The sequence below is a fragment of the Passer montanus genome, unplaced genomic scaffold, assembly GCF_014805655.1.
Source record: "Passer montanus isolate IOZ18808 unplaced genomic scaffold, ASM1480565v1 scaffold44, whole genome shotgun sequence".
NCBI classification, from domain to species: Eukaryota; Metazoa; Chordata; class Aves; order Passeriformes; family Passeridae; genus Passer; species Passer montanus.
Genome location: NW_024369262.1, coordinates 649663 through 663790, shown reverse-complemented (window position 1 = coordinate 663790; position 14128 = coordinate 649663). Strand labels below are relative to the sequence as shown.

Genomic DNA, 14128 nt, shown 5'->3' with positions numbered 1-14128 from the left:
GCCCAGGTACTTTATTTTTACTTCTATATCAAATGTACCTGTAATGCAGAGCTGTTGTGCAGGACCTGTCAGGAACTGCTTCCACCTTTGGCATCCCAGAGCTCCCAACTCATGAATTCATATCCATGTACAGGATATATATATATATATAAATATAAATATATATAAACACCATATATTTTAATATATAAAATATATATAATAAAATATAAAAATATGTGTAAAATAGAAAATAAATATAATTAATATATAAAGACAATCACATCTGCTAGTGCAGGTAGGCATGTGAAGGTGCCTATATATATATACATATATATATATATATTGTGTGTGTGTGTGTATACATATATATACACATATATTTATACACATGTATATATATATATGTTTATGTGTATTGTGTGTGTATATATATATATATGTATATATATATAGGCACCTTCACATGCCTACCTGCACCAGCAGATGTGATTGTCTTTCCCCTCATGTCTCTGCTTTTCACATTTTTGGAATATTTCATCTAGCCAGAACTGAATTCTGCAAAGGACAGGACAGGAATTAGACAGAGTCCAGTGTGAGGAAATCTTACCTCAGGAAATATCCAGTTCTGATCTGTAAGCACCAGGTGTGTGTGAAATAGAAGTTTTCTCTCTCCCAACACTTCTTCCACGTACCTGTAGAATTGCCTTTGAATTCAACTGCAGGCTCAGCACAACTTTTTTTTTTTATATTTAACAAATCTTGACTTTTTTTTAATAAGAGCTGTTTTTTTCCTTTGAAAATTTACTCAGAATTTGTCTGAGGAGTTTTTTGGAGGTCATCCTTGAGTATGTTGTAAATTTACTGACAGAAGGAACTGAGTATTTGGCTGCTCATGAGTATTTGGCTGCTCATTCTTGGGGTTCCCCCTCATTCCCCACTCTCTCTGAAGGTGGGCTGTGATGTTCCTGCCACTCCACTCAAGTTTGAAATTTTACTCAGGCTCAGTAAGTACTGTGCAAAGCTTCTTCCCTGGTCTGGAAATGATTTTTTCCCCTTGTTATGTGGTTCAGATGAGGTCCTTGCTTGCTAGAACACCAATCTCCCCCCACTGCTCCTCTTCAGTGCCTGTAAAAAGTGTTGGGGGGAAAAGAGATGAAATAAACCAGCATGCAAAGAGAAATAACCAGGAAATATGTGGTATATTTCTGTCATATATTTTAGTAAAGTCTTAATGTGGACACAAGAGTATCTGTCTTTGTAGATAAATTTCTGTATTCTTAGCATTTATTGAATCAGCAATGTCCCCATCCATTATGTAACAGCAGCAGCTGGTCAGCCTTTCATGTGATGTACAGTTTCCTTTCCTCCTCATAGTAATGACAGAAAAATACCATTATTCTTCAGCACCTTTCAGCTAATATTCTTTCAGATTGCTATCCTTACTTCTATGTAAATGCAGACCCTAATTTAGAAGAATTAGCTTTGAGTAAAGCATTATTTTATACTGGTAGGGTTGGGAAAGAACTTTTTTCTGAAAGGGAATTTGAACTGGTTAAAGAAACTTTTGTCAGCATCATCCCTCCTGTGTGCCTGAGCAGTTTTGGAAAGAGGGATCTAATGACTGGCCTCAGCCAAAGAAAGTGAGCTGAAAGTCTGTATTTCACAATCCTCTCCACCACATGTACCTCTCTGACCCTCTGAGAAAACTTGCCACAGCCTCCCTCAACACTGGGACCTCAGAGGGTTCTCTGGCACATTTCCAGATTATGCCTTCCTTCCCTTCTCTCTGGATTTATTTATTATGTATATTGAGGAAAATGTGACACTAGTGAAAATTTGATGTTGGTGATTTGAAGCCTTTCTTGCTGAGAGCTCCCTGATTTCCACTCACCTGGTGCATCCCACAGAGGTTTGCAGTCCCTCAGCCCACAGGAGGAGCAGTCAGCACCTGAGGGGAGTTCTGCTCTCCAGCAGCTGCAGAGCTGCACCAAAGGGATTGTCTGCTCCCAGCTGTGCAGGGACCTTGCACAATTCCTGCCAGTTTCTCTCCAAGACAAGGAACAGAAAAAAATCACCAAACAGCAAAAACAGAAGGCAGAGCAGCAGCCCAGGGACCCTTCCCATGTGGGCTCCTGCTTCTCTAGATGATGGTTTGGTGTAAAGAACATATCTTCTATTTTCTATTAAACAAGCAAACAAATCCAATGACACTTTTTGGGAAATTGTTGGTGTTCGGGGTTTGATTCACAGCCTGGTAAGAGAAAATGCTTCTCATTCTGTATGTATTGTCTTGGGGTTTTTTTAGATTTGATGTCAGTGGCAACCCCAAAGTGGGGCAGATGTTAAATTTTAGAAGAGAGACCAAGGACTCTCTTCTAAAATGCTGAGTAAAGCTGGCTAGAAAGCAGAACATGTTTTCGGGAAAACAGGGATATTTTAGAGTTTTTGTCTCATCAAAATGAAAATAAGAAGGAAGGAAGAGCAAGTGAGCAAACAGATTCAGCTCCCAGCATGCCAAAGCCTGAGGATATTTCTGTAGGATTAGGAGACCAGGGTTCATGTTTATGGTCCAAAACACCTCCCTGAGTGGGATCAGTCTGTTGAGCACAATTGCTTGTGTTGGGTTGGTCCTGACTTCATAAAAATCCCAGGATGACCCCAAGGTTGGGATATTTGCAGTGGCTGTGGGAAGACTGTGCCAAATCCTTGCTCTGCTTTATTTGGAGCCAACTCAACCTGCCCTGTATCACATGGTGTAAATCCACAGCACCAGGGGATGTGCTGACCACTGGCTATGCCGGGATCCTTTCCCAATCAGTTTTTGTCCATCAGTCCCAAGCTCAGCAAGAAGATTCTTCTCAGAAAGCCTTTTGTGAAAATAATGTGTTTCCTGCAAAACGTTTCAGTTCTGAGAAATCAAGATTTTCTTTCCCCCTGCCCACCAAAATAATGGAAAAACCCAAACCCCTCTAGTTGGAAAATGCCTAACACCAGCAGTGAGCTCTGATGAGGTCAATTGCCCACTTGCCTCCTTCCAGCATTTGTGTCTTTTTATTTCAAAACAGTTTGAGAGCTGCTCTTCTGGCAGGAAATTGCAAAAAAGCCAAGGCTGCATTTAAATTCAGCTGCAGCTTGCACTGAGGGCAGTTTTGAAATAATCTTTATATAGAAGATGTTGTCTCAACTACCTATTGAACACATTGAACCTCCCCCATGCCTAATCTCCCTGCTTTGCACAAAACATAAAATTTATCTCATAAACACCAGAACCTGCACCTAAGAAAGAGGCCTGGAAAAAGAAGCTTTAGCAATAGAAGCAATAAGTCCATCCCAGAGGGACTTTCACTGTCACATGATGACAAACTGGGAATGTGTATGCTGAGAAGGGAGGGAAGAACTGATAAGGAGTTCAGAGAGGCTGAAAACACAGATTTCATTGGCATTAGAAATGTGACCACTATAAGCAGCATGTCCAGGGATCAGCTTTCCTAGAGAGCAGATTACTGGTTGTATTCCTACTTCTGCTGTTGGTCTCTTGAAGGGTTCTCAGATAAATAACCTTCCCCTTTGTGCTCCTGCTTCCCTCACTGTAAAGTGCTGTCAGTGATGTTTGTTGCCTTTGTAAAGCACTTTGAGTTCCATGGCAAAGGGGAGGTGTTAGAGTTGCTGTTAGTTCCAAAAGGGAAAAAGCTGTAAAATTGAGGTCTGAAGTCAACCTTGTTTTTCTATGTCTTTTTCCTCTTAGTAATATTTTATCTTTTGGGAAGAAACTATGATTGCAAACTAGTGAACTTACAAGTGGCCAATAGCTTTGACTCCTGAGTCAAGAGTGAAACCCTCCTGTGGCTGAGTTGTGAGCAGGTGGATGGAAAGCCATTTCCAGGGGACACAGGGTGACAATTCCCTGGGGTCCCACTGGAAAGCTGGGTCAGGGGCAAGCCAGGGGTGCTGAGCTCAGAGTCAGATGTTCAGATCCCTCATCAAAACTGTCCTGTGGCTGGTCACAGGATTTCTCCTGGCACAGGGGCTGTCCTGGGATACATCTCCTCTCTGTGTACTCCAGATCCCCAGCCCTGGGCATGTGCTCACTCTGCTCCCTCCTTCAGGTTATTGCAGCTTGTGCCATGCTCAGAGCACTCAGCCCCCCAGGAGGCAGTGCCCATCCTCAGAAGCTTCTCTGTGCACAGCCAGGGCAGACACAAACAACAAATGTGCTTTATTCATGAGTGAAATCAGACTGAAACAAAAATAAGGTACATTAAATAGAAATCATATAATATATAAAAAGTCTTCCACATTTTTGCCATTTCTATACATTAATTATTGCATTTAGGTCACAATAAAAAATAAATTCATGCCTTGGAGCCCTAATTACACTGCCATGGGCCTCACAGCAATCAATAACACAGCCAAAGCAGCTGTATTTGGAGACTTTGTTCTGCCATTTGATTCCTAAACAGATTTTTCATGACCAAATTAGAGAATGAAACAAACGCCTATTCAAGAAGGCTTGTTATTGAATGAGGTTCTATAATCCAGTGCCACAGCTTATGGTCCATATGGAAGCCCAGCTGAGAAATCCAGCACTGCTTTATCAGCAAAGCTACAAATATTTACTGAGAACAGAAGTCAAATGGGAAGGACTGTCTGATCCAAGCTATGCATGTGTGTAACTGCCCAAAGCATGAAAACAACAGTCTTTTCTCAATTTTTATTGCTGTATGGGTGGTCCCCAGTGTTATTCATAAATAATCTTTTTTTTTAAAACTTTGTACAGGATAAAGAGGATAATAACCGTACCAGCTTCACCAGCCCGTGGAGAGAACAGCTGAAGAGAGCATGTGAAATTGCTGTGATGAATAGCAGAAGAGGGGAAGGCTTCTTGCAGTGAGAGAGATCTAAGCAGCCCATCAGGCCAGGAGGCAAACTGAGAGAAAACTTTTTTGGCTAGGATTGAATTAGGAGTGGTGTATGGTGTTAAAGAACAGAAAGCCAACAGGTTCTCTGTGCAAAGGAAAACCAAAGAAAAATGAACGCATCAAAATATGTGATTTAAACCTTGTCTAAATTAAGAAAGAAACACGAAAGTGCTGCTCTGAAGAAAGAGCTTGAACTCAGTCAGAGAAAAGAGATTCTAAAACAGTAACAGAGAAACTTCCTCCTCTTTAGAGACAGTGAAAGAGAAAATAGCATGTGCCTTCCTATTAAAAACGTGTCTTTCCAAGGAGAAAAGGCTCAAAACCTGAATACTTCAAAGATATTAACCCCAGTGTGCTCCAGATAACTCCTGCAGAGATGGGCAGCAATGGTGGTGTCAGAACACTTGAAAACAGTGACCTGGAAGCCTCTGTTCCAGAGGCAAGACCAAGCCGTTCTGTCTGCCCAAGACACTGCCCAGTTCCTGACGTAAAGATGGGATCAGTGCAGACCACTCCTGCACCCCAGCCTCCCCACTGCCTTCAGGAGCTGCTGAAGAACAGGCAGCCCAGCCCAGGGAGGTACAAGCTGACTGACCCCTTCAGCTGCAGATGCCTCTGGGCTGTTGGCAGGATTTGCCAAGCTGCAATCTGCCTCTGGCCACACGCCACACTCACCTTGTGAAGGCCTCGGGCTGCTTTGAATCCCTGCTACCAGCAGCAGTCTAAATGTTAAAGATCAGCACATTGGACAAATATTAACAGAATTTCAGGCCAACAGCTCAGCAGCAAAATGCTGCCATGTGCTGAGATTTCTTCCTGATCAGTAGCTGTGAGCTTGTGTCAGCAGCCTCTTCTCCATTTCACTAATGACAGCTGTGAACCTCCTCCATCAACAAGCTGGCTTAAGCCATGCCATGACTGCCTCTGCTGCCTCTGTACACTCAGCAAACCCTTCCTCCTGCTCAGAGAGTTCTGGAAGCTCACATACATCATGGTAGGACACTGATTTCACTGCTGGCTCAGTGATGAACTGTCACAGCTGAGACAGCCACGACACACAGAGCACCACCACACAATTCCAGAAGGCTTCAAGCATTCACCCAAACAGAGTAACACCACACAATTCCAGAAGAATTCAAGTATCTGCCCAGACAGAGTAACATCACACCACCTCAAAAGGCTGCAAGCATCTGCCCTTGCTGTTCTCCAGCCCAACCCTTTATCTCCTCACGTTGATGCACTGCCCCTGTGTGCCCTCTGCTCCCTTTGGTGGTTGGGCAGTACCTGGGCACTCCATGGCTCATTGCTTTGGAGCTCACTGGGGATGGGGTCAGGCACAACCCCACTCCAAACCACCTCAAACTGTGTGCCTGCAATGAACAGATGTCAGGAAAAAATGGTAACAGGAGAAAGCCTGAAAAAAACATTTTCTACCAGAGGCACTAGAAAAGTGCAGGACAGTCTTTCCTCAGGTTGTTCAACAGCAATCAGTGCAATGTTGTTTAGGTCATTCTTCTGCTGAGGTTTCCTACATGGGAAGTTACTTTGCCACTAGAATATTGGTGGAGCTCCTGTAGGTGACAGTGTGGCCAGTCCTAGACTGGAATTTCAATATATTGAATCTTCTCTGAGAGAGGCCTACAACTTCTGGGTAAATACATCACCAACAGCTATCTGTACACCATGCACAGAAAGCATAATGCATTTCAGAATACACTTGATTTTTAAGTAGTTCTTGAACTCCCAAGTGCTTAAATCACTTCTGAAAGTAAAATAGTGACTCTTGAGTCAGAAGCTTTTGAAAGTATTATTCTCTGTGTTTTCCAGTTTTGTTCCTCTTCAAGCACTTAAGTGATTTTTAAAGGCACTGATCACCCACAGGTTGTGTTGCTGTTCCTGACAGTTGTGAGCAGTCAGCACCTCTGGAGAAGTTGAGAAATTTTGTGCCTCAGTTCATTTGCCTGGATTTTAAAACTGTGGCCTCTGCTTTTATTGACTTTTGAGACAGGTGAAGTTGATAAAGTGAACAATATAAAAAGTGCAGCAGAGCATTAAAAAGCAGGAAAGATGATGAGAAGAGATTGCGGCCAAGATTAAAAGACAGGATTTCATTGGGATGTTTTCCTTATGCCAAGACTTCCTTTTTATTGCCTTTTTTTTCCCCTTCATGTGGAGTTGCACTCAAAAAGCTGCATCCTGACTCTCCCACACCCCTGGATTTTATCATAGTCAGTGGTGCACATCCCTGTAAAAAGCACGTTAAATATTTTTGTGGTTAAATGTCACCTGGCTTGGTGGGAGCAGAAGCCTCACATACAGGGCTCATAAGAATGAATCATTTTATAACTCCCAATCTCTGCAGATCCCCCTCGTCTGGCCCTGCTCTCATCCTGAACCCAGCCAGGGCCTGTCCCTGCAGTCACTTGGACAAGTCCCTGAAGTCCCCTGGGCTGAGGATTGGTGCCACAACACCCTGCTCTGGTGTCCTGTGGCAGCAGCTCTGTGCTGGGCTGGTGTCTCTGGCTGCAGCTCCTCCTGCTCCTCTGAGGCTCTCTGGGGTTTCATATTTGATTTTGGAGGTCTGGACAATGCTGCTGCTTGGATCTCCTGAGTTAAACAGGGTCAGAGCTGGTTAGTTGTTGGATGGAGTGACCGCCAAGGAAAACACCTGCAGGAGGTGTGATGGTGATTCTGGAGGTGGCTCACTTCCCTCACTCAGGACTGAATTGGTCTCTCCAGGGCCAGAAACTGAAGAACTGGCAGAGATGACAATTTCCAAAGGTCAGGACAGGATGGAAAACCAATGTCTGTTTGTTTTCTTTGCAAGGGCATGAGGAAAGTTCCTGCCCTAGAAACAAGGCGCCTCTGGTGTGATTAAAGAAGTCAGCAAAACTCTGCTTCTTTAAACTGGGAAATCACTCTCTGAAAAGATCACACCTATGGGATTCCAGCAGGTCAGAAAACATCCTTAGACTACAGATTCTTAATTTCTCTCCTCCACTCTGGCCATGCAGTCACATTCCCTGCCCACAGCATCAGTCATGCAGTGCTAAAAATGCTAAAAATGCTTCTGCCTGCCTTCCTCACACTGCTTACCTAGGAACTGTTCTGCACTATGAGGAATGAATAGAACAACTACTGAAAGGTTTTTATCCCAGCCAGGATTAAAGCAATCACTTCCTGTTCATGGCCAATTGTTTCAAGTGTCACTTAGAAGAGGTGCAGGAGCAGTCAGGCTCATTGGAGACCTGATACCATCTGTGGCTTGTCTTAGATTGTCACATAGCAGGTGAACTTGGAATGAAATCCTCATTCTTGTTTTATCAAAATCAGTTTGCTCTTTCATCATTTTAGGTCAAACTTTTTTTTTTCTTAGCACTTTTTCTAAGTGCCCAAATAGCAATGGATGAGAGTCCTGTAACATAAATCTTTCAACATCTTTGGACACTTTCCTATGTGTTACCTGGCTCAAAACTTCAGTTCTTTAAATGAGAAAAGATGCTGTGGTTCCTCCCACTAAAACTGGTCATTATCTCACTAACATCAGATTTACTCCTGTGAAATATCTTTCTCAAATCAGCATGTTGTTGCAATAACATGTCCTAAGGTGAAATCTGACTTTAGAGTAGATTTTTTTCTTCATGAAGGAGAACTTTCTGCTGATATTCCTCACTTGCACAGTCCATTGATCATTAATTTATTGCATCTTTCTGTGGGACAGTGCTGAATGCAGGCTGGATTATAAGGTATTGAGTCACTGTTCATTACTGATTTATTGAAGCCTGTAATAGGAACAGAATGAAACAGTGTTTGAACAGCCTGTTTGAAACTAAAGTCAAATGAATGTAAAGCATATGCTCAATGTAACATTGTCCCAACAGAAGGATGGATTTCACATCCTTAAGGATTTTAAATCATAGGGGTCAAAATTCAGGATTTGTTTCAGTGAATCAGTCAGCCCAGTGGAAATGAGCTATTTGTGATCTCCACTGATGGCACTTCCCCTGCAGACAGGCACTTGGGTGCTCCATCTCATCTGCTGCTTCTCCTGGTTAGTGCTGCAGCTCTTCATGTGCATTTTTGCCAGTTGCAGCTGGAATTGCCACTTCCTATTTGAGAGGAGAAGGGGGAGTAGGTACAGTTTCTAGATTTTTTGTGGGTTTAGGCATCTTCATGACAGTTTTACTAAGCTTGCTTGTATTATGCTCTTCCTGGCATTTCCTCCTTTTGAAGTCATTAAAACCGATTTCATATTTATAAATAAAGTGTCCTAATGCATCTAATATATGATGAGGTCTGGCTGCTGCCTGATTCTCTTTTTAATGTTTACGCCAGGTGCCTCTTGCTTTCAAGGAACCAAGCAATGAATAAATTTAACAGATATTTCTCTTAATTAGCCCCCAAAGAGCTAGCAATGAAAAACACTATCAGAAATATTCTAGTGCTTTAGAAAATATAAGACTTCTTCACAAAGCCTCTACACAGAATTACAGAACAGCAATAAAATCATCACTTGCATGCAGAAATAGATTGTTTACACAGGGATCTCTTATGAACTGGCATTTATTATGATTAACTTCTAATCACACAAACGTTTCCACACATGCATCTGAGCACAGCCACTGAAATCAGTGGGACAGCTCTGCTGCCTGACATTAGGTACAGGCATTAAAGTTTGTGGGATTAGAGCCCCATTTGTGTGTATCTCAAAGAGCTTTGCCTTCTCTCAGAAGGGGGAAGGAAAATTTATATTCCAGATTGGTGTAATTACTGTAGGACACACAATAGTGGCAAACTAGATTCTCTGAATGTCTGCAACATTTCAAAGTAGTTTAAGATAGAGGCTAAAGGCTGACAGTTTCTTATTCTGACTTACATTCTGCCCCCTCTGCTTTTGATTCTGCATTCAGAGCTGCCACAAGAATGTCAGCACTGCAATAAATATGCATTTATGTAGCACCTTTTTTTTTTGAAGTTTTCTAAACACTTTACAGACAGCCCTTTATATTCACAGATCTCAAAGTATTTTAGAAATCTCTGTTAGTATTGTTTTATTCCTTTTACTGAGGGAGCAATGGGTTTGTTTCCAGGGGAGCAACTGATCCAGGAGCCAGTGCTTTCAAATTAGCTAAATTAGAATTCTCCTATGAAAATTTTCTCCAAAAGGTCTCAAGTGGCTCTGAGGGAAAACATGAAGTTTTTATTTCCATCTTTCAGTGTGCTGGTATAGGCAGGATTACACAGGGCTAATAAACCTCATGTGTGCCAAGAGTCAACCCAGAAAATTCCAGTCAACCAGACACACAGTAATTGTGTCTGCCCTATGGTTGGGATATTGGGAAGAAAATCCAAGAATCCTGGCTCCAAAGTTGTTTGTTGCAGGTAGATCATGGGGTTGAGGGATGTGGTGATTCTGCACTGACTCTTTCCCACAGGTCAGTTTTACACGTGGCTTTGGGGGAGACTGAATTTACATCCTGGAGTCTATGTTTTGTGTCTGGTTTATTTGTTTATTTAATTGTCCCCAGGCTGTCCAGATAATAGAGCTAGCTGTGTGGCACCCAAAATATCTTTAAAACCTGGAGCCCTGGGCAGGGGAGAGCAAGGACCTGCACATGGATCTCTGTGCTGCAGCAGAGCCTTTGGTCCCTTTGGTGGCTGCTGCTCTGCTCTCAGGGAGCACATCCCAGGATCCACAGTCCTTCTTTAAGGAGTCACATTCCCCAGCTAAGGAGTGTACAGATCATCCCATTGTATTGATGCCATCCCTGAAACAGCCAGCTGAGGAAAAATCCTCCCTTGTCTCCCCCAGCCACAAGGAAATTCCTTCATTAGAGACCACTGTAATGCTACAGAAATATTCCTTTCCAGCAACAAACTCCCCATAATGTTGTTATGAGAAGTGCCTTAAAAGTGGCAATCAATTCTTCTTTGAAGTCATTAACAACCAAAAATGAGTGCAGGACTTGTGAGAGGGCTGGAAATACGAGAAGATTTAAAGTGTATCTCTCAAATGTGCTCCAGCAGAGAGGAGGGAAGGGATCCAATTGCTTTCTTACCCTTGGAATGTCTCTGTTGGTTTTAATAGTCTGATAGCCTAATGACAAACTCCACACACACTCTGGGGTATGTTCTCAGCTTAATCCATGGGGATGCATGTCTGTAATACTCATTAACGTCAGGGAGCGTTAGGAGGAACATAAATCTTTGCTCACTAAGATGTGAATCTAGATTCTGATGTTCACCACACAGCATCAACTGCTGACTGAAGAATAAGAGGAATTCCAGCACCTAGAAAGTCTCCTTGAGAGTTCCTAGACTAAACAATCAATCCAGCCAAAAAAAATCAGGGATGAAATTTCTACTCCACACTTTTGGTTGAAAACACCAGCTGTGATAGAGAGTGATGCATATCCAACAGGCAGGCTCCAGCTCACACAGGAAGTCCATAAAATCCCTGTGAATCCCCAGCTGGCTAGACAAGCTCTCTAGTTCCACCAGAAACCCTGAAAAATAGATAAGCAGTGCATTTCTCAGTTAATTGTTAGTGCCCTACAGCCCAGGAAAACATCACACTATGCACATACATAAAGAGGAATTTTGATGCCAAGAAATTAGAACTACTCCATAACAGACTTCTGATTTGTGATTTCTTTGGCACCAAGCCTAACACAAAATCACTGTGATTTCCAACTACAAATATTTTTGGAACCACCAGACTTGGTCCCATGTGTATGTTAAATGAAATGAATGTTCAAAATCCACAATAAAACTCCAGAGGGGAGACTCCGATTAGAATATTAACATTAATCTTAGGAAGTCACTAGGAACCATTCAAGCTATAATAATAAATTGCAATAAAGAAGGAATATAAGGGCTTTTTTTGCTGTCTGTTCAGTAAGCAGGTGTTACTGTGAACACTCTAATCTACACAGCACAGAAGTGAAGTGGTTGCCCTTAAATTTTCCAGTTGTGTAAAATAAATAAATGACATTACCATAATATGTACAACAATCCCTCTTATAGGAGCTCAAGTGCAGCTCAGGGACTGGTGCAGATACTGAGATCACGTCATGCAGCTCCCCAGGACAAGACTGGAAAGTTTTCAAAAGCAATCCTTCTCTCAACAGCCCCAGAGGCAGGAGCAGGATCCTGATTCACTCCCTCTTGGTGGTGAGAGCCATCCCTGGGCCACTTGCTGGTGACAGAGTCCCTGGAACTCACCCTGGGGAGTCCCAGGTGTAAGGACATGATGCTGCCATGCTGCTCCAGCAAGGGGCTGAGCTCTGACTTGCTACCTGGACTGAACTTTGATGTAATTTGGATCCAGGCTGAAGTGCTTCAATTTAAATCTCTGAAATGTACCTTAGCAGCAGTGGTTTGATTGTTAAAATGAATGGTCACTTCCAAAAGCAGCTTCCTTTGACTTGCAGCAGTTAATCAGGACTTCTCAGCTCTGTCACCCAGATGAAATGGATATATATCCTCAGTGTTAAACCTTTGTGTTTAGAAGTTTTCACCACCATCTCTAACATGGCAATAAAACTGTGGTTCTCAGCATACAATCTTGGCTTGCAAAATTCAGGAGAAAGAATGATCAGGAAGTGAACCAAACCGTTGACTTTGACTGGAATATTTTTAGGTTTGGTGTTCTCAAATTTAAGTGGTGACAGAAAAAGTTTCTTGTTATCATTAGAAAATTGGACTCAAGTGGGACTAGCACACGATTCATTGTATTTTCACAAATAGGTGAGAAATGAGGTGTACAGGAATTTCCTAATTCAGTAAAGTGCTGCTTTCCAGTTCAGGCATTGGCTCCCAGTGGTGAACATATTTCTTTTGTTCTGGAGAAGTCATTTTTTCACACCTGGCTGTTTTGTGGTGTTCACTGTACTTCTGATGCAACCCAGATTCCAGGAAGCCTGGGAGCTCCCAAAGCAAAGTCTGCTCTGCAGGATCTGTAGCTCAGCAGCAGCAGCAAGGAGTTGGAAGCTGATCCATGCTGAGCTGGATCATTGATTGAATATTTAGGTGTTTGCTCAGAGCTTGTCAGGAAACAAACTCCAACCCTGAAATGCAAAGCATCAAGACTCCTCAAGGAACTTTTTTGATCACACATATCAAGCAATTCACAAAGAACTGACCAAACACTGGTTTGTGTGTCCCTGTGAGGAGTTTTCTGTGTGCAGCCTTGCAGAGCACCAAAATTGTCCTTCCAGGTATGACACTGCTCTATTAATAGTCTGTGAAGTACTAGGAGCACATGAAAGACACTTCAGATGACTCTTGAAAAATGAATCAGTATCTGCTCTGAAATTGGACCCCAAGTATGGAATAGGATGTGTCTGTGAGAGATTATTTTGGGGCCATATGGTTTCTTACTCTGCTCCACCCTCCTTTTCAGGAACCTAACAAATCCCAGCACCCTGTACTCACTGCAGAAGGATATGGGCATCTTCTGGGAGCAGACTTTGTTGGGCTGTTAGGAATTTTGTTCTTTCCTAACAGATAACTGCTCTGCTAATGCCTCCTGACCTGTCTTAGTGGAAAACACTTGTGCAGGGAGAAGCCCTTCTGCACCAATTCCTGTCTTTATCCTACAAATAAGTTGCTGGCTTTTCTCTTCACCACTCTGCTTTTATCTCCCCTCTGTCCTGTCTGACACATCTCTCCTGCTGGCTGCTGGTGGGACAAGCCTGTGATTTGTTCCAAGCAAACACACGTGCACAGTTCCCACCATTGTGTGGTCTCCTGCTCTGAACTTACCTGTGGGTGTTTACTTTGGTGGCATGACCTGGTATTTTGTAGCTCTGTATCTTTTTTTCTCCTTCCTTGATATTTTGTTCCCCTCAGCCACGATAACTCTTCGTCAGAAGCCGCTGCATTTCTGCTTTGATCATATAGAATGCACTGTATAGCCTCGGGTAACACAGTGCTGCTTAATACAGATGAAATAGCTACAAACCCTCTTAGAAGTGGGGTTTAAAAAGGGATACCAGTGAAATCAGATCCCTCTAGCTGGACAGCAGTCTGATAGCAGAACAAGGGCTGTTGTGGTATTTGGCAGCCAGACAGTCTTTATTGTTATTAGATGAAACAAAGCTTGTGATCTTTAGTCCTTGACCTTCACTGCAGCAGCACACTCTTAATCAGACCTTAATTTAACACCTAACATGGGCACAGAAAGGCCCAGCCACGGGCTGCTGGTTTAATTACATATAGCTGAT

At 42.7% G+C, this 14128-nt stretch overlaps 1 long non-coding RNA gene across 1 annotated transcript; it reads right to left on the bottom strand.

Annotated features, from left to right (window-relative positions):
- Positions 1 to 9446: 9446 nt before the first annotated feature.
- On the bottom strand, positions 9447 to 13819 carry LOC120507804. The gene is made up of 2 exons (XR_005628853.1): positions 13668 to 13819; positions 9447 to 11407 (listed from the first exon to the last, which is right to left on the bottom strand). It is a non-coding gene; the product is annotated as an uncharacterized LOC120507804 (long non-coding RNA).
- Positions 13820 to 14128: the final 309 nt, after the last annotated feature.